The sequence below is a fragment of the Nicotiana attenuata genome, chromosome 6 (genome assembly GCF_001879085.1).
Source record: "Nicotiana attenuata strain UT chromosome 6, NIATTr2, whole genome shotgun sequence".
NCBI classification, from domain to species: domain Eukaryota; kingdom Viridiplantae; phylum Streptophyta; class Magnoliopsida; order Solanales; family Solanaceae; genus Nicotiana; species Nicotiana attenuata.
Window position 1 is genome coordinate 66,615,404 of NC_031994.1, and position 9,290 is coordinate 66,624,693.

The window sequence follows — 9,290 nt, forward strand, 5'->3', positions numbered from 1 at the left end:
GAGGGGTGCACCTCCACAGACTTCTCAGCCACAGCGTGCCCCGGAGAGTTGTCAGGCTATGATCACAGCACCAGTTGCTACCCCACCTGCCCAGTCGGCTATAGGTGGAGGTCGGGGATGTAGAGGTCTCCCTCGAGGGGGAGGCCAGGCCAGATACTATGCCCTTCTTGCCCGTACTGAGGCTGTCGCCTCCGAATCTGTCATCACAAGTACTATCCTGGTCTGTCATAGAGATGCATTGGTTCTATTCGATCCAAGATCCACTTATTCTTATGTGTCCTCTTATTTTGCCCCGTATTTGGGCGTATCTCGGGATTCTTTGAGTTCTCTTGTTTATGTTTCTACTCCTATTGGAGATTCTCTTTTTGTGGATCGCGTTTATCGGTCGTGTTTGATTGCTCTTAGTGGTTTTGAGACCAGAGCCGATTTGTTATTGCTTAGCATGGTATACTTTGATTTTATTTTGGGCATGGACTAGTTGTTGCCCCATTATGCTATTCTTGATTGTCACGCAAAAACTGTGACGCTGGCTATGCCAAGTGTACCGCGAGTAGAGTGGAGGGGTACTTTAGATCATACTTCCAGTAGAGTTATTTCATTCATTAAGGCTCAGCATATGGTTGAGAAGGGGTGTGACGCGTATCTAGCTTATGTGAGTGATGTCAGTATTGATACACCTACAGTTGATTCAGTCCCAGTAGTACGGGATTTCTCTAATGTGTTTCTAGCTGACCTTCCTGGCGTGCCGCCCGATAGAGATATTTATTTTGGCATTGATCTCTTGCCTGGCACTCAGCCCATTTCTATTCCTCTGTACCGGCTCCTCCTGAGTTGAAGGAGTTGAAGGAGCAGTTACAAGAATTGCTTGATAAGGGTTTCATTCGGCCTAGTGTATCACCTTGGGGTGCTCCTATCTTATTTGTGAAGAAGAAGGATGGTTCTATGCGTATGTGTATTGATTATCGCTAGTTGAACAAGGTTACAGTGAAGAACCGTTATCCTTTGCCCCGTATTGATGACCTATTTGATCAATTACAGGGTGCTTGTGTGTTTTCTAAGATTGACTTGCGTTCAGGCTATCATCAGTTGAAGATTCGGGATATCCCGAAGACTGACTTCAGGACTCGGTATAGTCATTATGAGTTCCTTGTTACGTCATTTGGGTTGACCAATGCCCCAACAGCCTTCATGTATCTGATGCACAGTGTATTCCGGCCATATGTTGACTCATTCGTTGTCTTTATTGATGACATTATGGTATATTCCCGTAGTCGGGAAGATCATGAGCAGCACCTGAGGACAGTGCTTCAGACTTTGAGGGAAAAGAAGTTATATGTAAAGTTCTCCAAATGTGAGTTTTAGTTGGATTCTATGGCATTTTTAGGCCACGTGGTATCGAGTGAGGGTATTCAGGTGGATCCGAAGAAAGTGGAAGCAATGCAGAGTTGGCCCAGACCATCCTCAGCTACAGAGACCCGCAGTTTTCTTGGCTTGGCGGGTTATTACCGTCGATTGGTTCAGGGGTATTCATCCATTACAGCACCTATGACCAGGCTGACCCAAAAGGTTGCTCCGTTCCAGTGGACGGAGGAATGTGAGAAGAGCTTTCAGAAGCTCAAGACAGCTTTGACTACAGCCCCAGTTTTGATATTGCCTACCGATTCGGAGTCTTATACCGTCTATGGTGATGCCTCGAGGGCTGGCCTTGGAGAGGTATTAATGCAGGACGGTAGGGTGACTGCCTACGCATCCAGACAGTTTAAGGTACATGAGAAGAATTATCATGTCCATAATCTTGAGTTAGCTGCTACTGTCCACACCTTGAAGATCTGGCGTCACTATTATTACGGTGTGCCTTGTGAGATTTATACTGATCACCGGAGTTTGTAGCATCTGTTCAAGCAGAAGGACCTTAATTTGTGTCAGAGGAGATGGCTAGAGCTGCTGAATGACTATGATATCACTATTTTGTATCACCCGGGCAAGGCCAATGTGGTGGCAATGCTTTGAGCCACCGGGCAGAGAGCTTGGGGAGTTTAGCTTATTTACCAGCAGTAGAGAGGCCCATGGCGATGGATGTTCAGGCCTTAGCCAGCCAATTTGTGAGATTGGATCTTTCAGAGCCTAGTCGAGTTCTAGCTTGCGTAGTCTCTTGGTCTTCTTTGTTTGATCGTATCCAGGAGCGTCAGTTTGATGACCCTCATTTTCTTGTCCTCAAGGACAAGGTTTTGCATGGCGATGCCAGAGATGTGACTATTGGTGATGACGGGGTATTGAGGATACAGGGTCGAGTTTGTGTACCCAATATTGATGGGCTTCGGGACTTGATTCTAGAGGAGGCCCATAGTTTGCGGTATTCCATTCATTCGGGTGCCGCGAAGATGTACCAGGATTTGAGGCAGCACTATTGGTGGAAGCGGATGAAGAAAGATATAGTTAGGTTTGTAGCTGGGTGCCTCAATTGTCAGCAGGTGAAGTATGAGCACTAGAGACCGGGTGGATTGCTGCAGTAGATAGAGATTCCGGAGTGGAAGTGGGAGCGGATCACCATGGACTTCGTAACTGGGCTCCCACGGACTTTGAGCAAGTTCGATGCCATTTGGGTGATTGTGGATCGACTGACCAAGTCCGCGCATTTCATTCCTGTGTGTACTACCAATTTTTCGGAGCGGCTGGCGGAGATTTATATCTGGGAGATTGTTTGTCCGCATGGTATTCCAGTTTCCATCATTTCAGATAGAGGTACAGAGTTCACATCACGGTTCTGGAGGGCCGTACAACATGAGTTAGGTACTCAGGTGGAGTTGAGCACAACATTTAACCCTCAGACGGACAAACAGTCCGAGCGCGCTATTCAAATTCTTGAGGATATGCTCCGTGCGTGTGTGATTGAGTTTGGAGTGTCTTGGGATCAGTTCTTGCCATTGGCGGAGTTTGCCTACAATAACTGTTATCAGTCCAGCATTCAGATGGCACCGTATGAGGCTTTATATGGTAGGCGGTGTAGATCTCCGGTGGGTTGGTTCGAGCCGGGTGAGGCTAGATTACTAGGCACAGACTTGGTACAGGATGCTTTGGAGAAGGTTAAGGTGATTCAGGGTAGACTTCGCACAGCCCAATCCAGACAGAAGAGTTATGCGGGCCGTAAGGTTCGTGATGTTTCCTATATGGTTGGAGAGCGGGTTCTACTTCAGGTTTCTCCTATGAAGGGCGTTATGAGATTTGGGAAGAAAGGGAATGTCACGACCCAAAATCCACTAAGGGTCGTGGTGGCGCCGGACACTGCTGTCAGGCAAGCCAACCAAATTACTTGATGAAGTTCTCATTTTAACGATCTTGAAAACTAAGATTTTCCTTAAATTTTATAAATGAAAAGATAATCGCTTCAATTCAAACTAAATGATAAGCAATTAATACAAAATATTTCAAAACCATCCCAGAACCCGGTATCACAAGTGCACGAGCATTTATTAAGAAGGGAATAAAACACAACAAATGTCCGGAACACAATATTGGACAGAAAATAAATACAGATAACTGAAAGAGACCTTTCTGGCTGCGGGTCGCCTCGAGAAGTACAGCTCACCTAAGTCTCCGTATCAACCATGCTGCTACTCCCAGTAGGCCACTAGAGTTACATATACCTGTGCAACAAAAACGCACAGAAGTGTAGTATGAGTACAAAAATAACGTGTACTCAACGAGTATCCCGTCTAATCTCGAAGAAGTAGAGGCGAGATGGTCGACTTCGACACTTACTAGTAGTCCAATAATGATGTCAATAATACATTAAATCATGGATTTCTATAAACATGATTTTAATACAATAGAAAGAGACAAGTAAACAATTAATTCGTTTATAGGAATTTTCCAAAATTCCTTTTCATTATTATCCAAATATTCTCAAGCTATGAAGAGGCAATAACAACTTTAATAAGTTCAAGGCAGCAATGCAAGCATGCGCAAATCATGCCGAGGCGTACGGCCCGCTCCAACAGAAAATAAAATGTGCACTACCGAGGGTTGAACGGCGCGAACCATAGATGCATCTATTACCCCGCTCGCGAACTATCCATGCGACGCGGTAAACATAAAATAAACAATTACCCTGATCGCGAATCATACATGCGACGCAGGCACACATATAAATACATGCTCAGATAGCCAATTAAGAATTTATCGGGGAATATTTATTCAATAAAAGCCACTTTCTCTTTTAACAATTTAAGAAAAGAAGTTTAATCCATTTTGAAATTTATTTAGTAATTCGATGTGGTTTAAGCAATTCGAGATGTCAATAAGTTTACGATTAATCCAAGTATAGCATGCTTTTAGGTCCTAGACTACCCGGACAATAGCATGATAGTAGCTACGCACGGACTCTCGTCACCTCGTGCGTACGTAGCCCCCACAATAGGAGCACATAACCAATTAATTCACCTATGGGGACAATTCCCTCATACAAGGTTAGAAAGGAGACTTACCTCGCTCCGAAGCCTATATTCCGATTCAAGAACGCGCTCAAACCTCCAATTCGGAGCCGAGCAATCCAAAACTATTCAAATAGGGTAAGAACTAGTCAATACATGCTCAAAACTTCATATTCTAATCATTAAACCAACTTCCCGACCCTAAATGTAAGGTTCCTAAAATTCACCCACGGGCCCACGTGCCCGAATTCCGAAATTTTTTTGAAGAAAGTCATTACCCATAACCTAGGGATCAAGAATATATGATTTTTACTCCATTCCCTAACAAATTTCGTGGTTAAATCTTGTTTTTACCAAATTCTAGGTTTTCATCTAAAACCCTTGATTTTCCCTGATTTTCACATGTTAATCTACCCATAATCTGTGTATTTAACTCATGTTGTGTAGAAATTACTTACCTCAAAGTGCTAGGTGAAGACCCTCTTCCAAAAGCTCTAAAAATCGCCTAAGAGGATGAAGAAAATGAGCTAAATGGTCTAAGTCTCGAAATTAATAGCTGGACACAGGCCTCTGATGTCGCATTTGCGATACCCGGTTTGCAATTGCGAGGGTCGCAATTACGACAAAAACCTCGCAAATCCGAAGCCTGCTCCCCTCCAGCCATCGTCACAATTTCGACAAGAAGATCGCAAATGCGTAGACTCCATCGCAAATGCGACCCCTGACTGATTTGGCCAAATTCGCAAATGCGATAAGGGTTTCGCAAATGCGAACCCTTCAGGCCTGGCAAAAGCGACCCAAACGTCGCAAATGCGAACAATCCCCCAGCTGCCCAGGTTCGCAAATGCGAACGGAACCTCGCAAATGCGATGTTCGCATTTGCGACCAATACATCGCAATTGCGATCATACCAGCACCAGCAATCCTATTTCTTAGCAAATCACTCTGAAGTTATCCTGAATCTCACCCGAGCCCCCGGGGCACCAAACCAAACACCCGCACAAGTTGAAAAACATAACACGAACTTGCTCGAAGCCCCAAATCACCTCAAACAACGCTAAAACCATGAATCGACCTCCAATCCAAGCTTTATGAACTTTAGAATTTCAAACTTCTACTTTCGATGTTTAAACCTACCAAATCACGTCCGATTGACTTCAGATTTTGCACGCAAGTCATATTCGTCATTACGGACCTACTCCAACTTCCGGATTCGGATTCCGACCCTGATATCAAAAAGTCCACTTCCGGTCAAACTCCTCAAAAACCTTCAAATTCTATCTTTAGCCAAATGACTCCAAAATGACCTACGGACCTCCGAATTCACTTCCGATCGCGCTCTCAACTCCAGAATCACCATACGGAGCTATTCACAGACTCGGAATCCCAAACGGACATCGATAACACTAAAATGCACTTCAAGCCCAACTTATGAAATTTCTTCTAAAATGCTAACTTCCACAATAGGCGTCAAAACGCTCCCGGTTTATCCCAAACCCGAACCGGGCATACGCCCAAGTCCGAAATCATCATACAAACCTGCTGGAACCTTCAGATCCCGATTCCGAGGTCGTTTACTCAAAAATCTAATCCAAGTTAATTCTTTCAACTTTAAGTTTCCGAAATGAGAAGTCTCTTCCCAAACCAACTCCGAACTTCCCGAAATCCAATTCCGACCACGCGTACAAGTCATAACACCTAAAATGAAGCTGCTCATGGCCTCAGACTGCTGAACGACGCGTTAGGGCTCAAAACGACCGGTCGGGTCGTTACATTCTCTCCCACTTAAACATATGTTCGTCCTCAAACGTGTTGAGAACTACACTGAAGTAGTCTGAAATCGATGTTTAACACCTCATGCACCTTCCTGTGCTACCACAACTCAGTTGAGCACATTAGCTCGATCAATTCTGAAGATATTTCCTATTATTCAAGCAATTAAGCCTTAGAGTCCAATTCCAACATCCGGAACTCTATGATAGGCCTGTTTCCAACATACGCTCATCATATCAATCACTACACGCAGTACCAAGACGTGACTGCATACCTTAGCTGAATTCACACCTTGCACCATTTTACTCATAGGACCACAATAACATTCTCTGATCAATTTAATCGAAATTCCACGAATCTGATGCTCCCATTGCACCGCATGACATACATAGGTCTTGTTCTAACTCTTATAATGCCGACACGACGGATGAGATCTGTATAAATTCATAACCACTGCCGAAACAACAATTCATTGGGTCTATACTCCTGACAAGAACCATCATCTCATTCTGAACCAAATAATGGTCATAGCTCTGTAATATACTTCATATAGTCAACGGTCTCGTCTCACCCAGTACGAACTGCCCAGGCAATAAGCCACCCCGGACATAATCAAAAGTCCCATATGATGCTACAACATGCCAATAGGCTACCATATCGAACGCGATATAAAGGAAAGCAAACTTGAGAAGGAAATTCAACTACACCGCTCGCGAATCATACATGCGACGCGGTAGACTTAATTAAACAAACACCCCGCTCGCGAATCATACATGCGACGCGGGCACACAACTAATATAAGCTTTCCTCCTAAAATAGGAAACAAAACACATAAAAATAGATACGGGGAACTATACTCAACTTCATACTGTTGCGGTGCGCAACCCGATCCGAACAACATAACCATGTCAGCATGCTACCCGATCCACCTATAAAACTCGCATAAGGAGATACGCACTGAGCTAGACTGCTCATTTCAATAATATACCGAATATTGGTCACAAGCACACTAAGTGCATAATTCCATCCCTGGGGAGACATATAGCGCCAGAAGCCACAAACTCAAGCACAACTGAGGTGCGATATACGATTTGAAATCTCAAAAGCCATCCTGCTCATATAACATCATCTCTACGCGGATCCTCAACACATAAGCAATTTCTCAAGCCGCCTCCTAACTCACACGGCACAACGTATCACTACATAAAATATTTGACAACAAAATAACACCCTGACTACTCCTCCATAAGGAGCGCATTACTGAATTGAACACGTTTGGCATGATATAGAGCCCATATTCACATTTGAATCCATCCACCGACCTCAAGTCGATTCTGATCGCACTGAACTAGGCTAATTACCTTTCAAAGGTCCATAATAACTCTTCTTCCGCTCATAAACATAAGAACATCCATCATACTCGGAGAAATCATCCGCAGTCCACAACTCAATAGACTGAGTGCCCTCCGGGCATATATTCTCAAATCAACGATATTATCACAGCCTTCATACTTGGTTTAAGTCTTTAATCAATCAAGTGACTACCTGCCACACTTATACAATCTTCCTGTGGGACACACTCCCACAACTTACCATAACAATTAATTGGGTCGTACCTCCAAACCACCTGCCGCACTAACACTGAAAAGCAATCAAGAATCATTAACCAGGATGTAAAGCCCTTTTTACAAAACTGATCTCAGGTGACGCTGATGACAAAACCAACTTACCTTAAACATCAAAACTCCTTTCCTGCTCATCCGAGCTCATGACATCCTTGTCAACACCGAACTGCTACCTTGATCTTCACTTCAAATTCCATACCACTCACTGCATTTAACATGCCAATATACGATAGAACTCGTTTTTCATCTTAGCTTCGGAACCACTAATAGATTAACACTTCGTCATATAAAAACTTTTCACTTAACTCACCTCAGGAGAACCATCGCCACCCACAGGCGTACTCTCATAACCGTATAATATGCAAATCTCTAAGTAGTGGTCTAGGTCACCATACCCCTTTCGGGATCCGCCTACACATAACAGGCCATAACACTAGAATACTTTCTGAATAACACCAATTACGGCGACCGACAGGTCTCACCCGTACCATCCAAATCACTTGCATAACTTAACCACACTAAGGGAACTAGTCACTGCCATCATCATGCCAATTCAATCATGGCTAACCAATCTGCTTCTTCTAACTTATCCTCATATGCCTTGGGAATAATAGTTCCATTCCACACATAGCAAACTCAATCCGCACTCATCCCGAGTGACCCTGAATCACGAGACCACGCTGCTTCAAATCCCACGAACCATTTCGTACCTCCCAATTGCTACGTTGCAAGCCAAAACACCATAGAACATTATGTGCCTCTTCTCATAGGCTGCTATCAAGCTTGATTCTCAACCGTACCTATAGGCTCGAAATCATTAGGCATCACACCTTATCTTTTGAATTCACTAGGACCATTGTTGAGAGCCACCCGCTCTGACTTGGCCCCGAATATAATAAACCCTATGAGTCTTCCATCACATGAATATCCTCTTGGCTATGAACCCGCATCTATACAAAGCACAATCCTGAATCCTTTCCAAATCTGAACAAGAGCCAACAAGGCCAACCATAGCACACCTTTAACAATCCCTTTGCTCAAATTACCACCTAAGCTCTTTTCCTATGGCTAAAATAACCCATCAACATACTAATAACCAGAAACTTCGCAAGTAGTTAACCATGCAACCCAATCATAGGCAGTGGGGCTCTCCCACTTAGCTCGAAGCCACTATCACACAACTCTGGAGTTCATCGGGATTCTTTATCTCTTATTGACATAACCTTGCGCAATCAATCGCCAAAATTCTCGATATCTTACTGTAGAAACCCCCTTTTTATACTTTGAACCATCAATAACATTCGCACGACCGATCCTTTTGCTGTATGACTAATAGAATTCTTCGCAGAAGCCTCGCCAACCACGCGACCGCTACCCTGCTCACAGGAATAACCCACCTATAGAAATCACTTCCCAACATCTTCCAGCGCTGCTACACGGGGTACAATCACTACGGCATCAA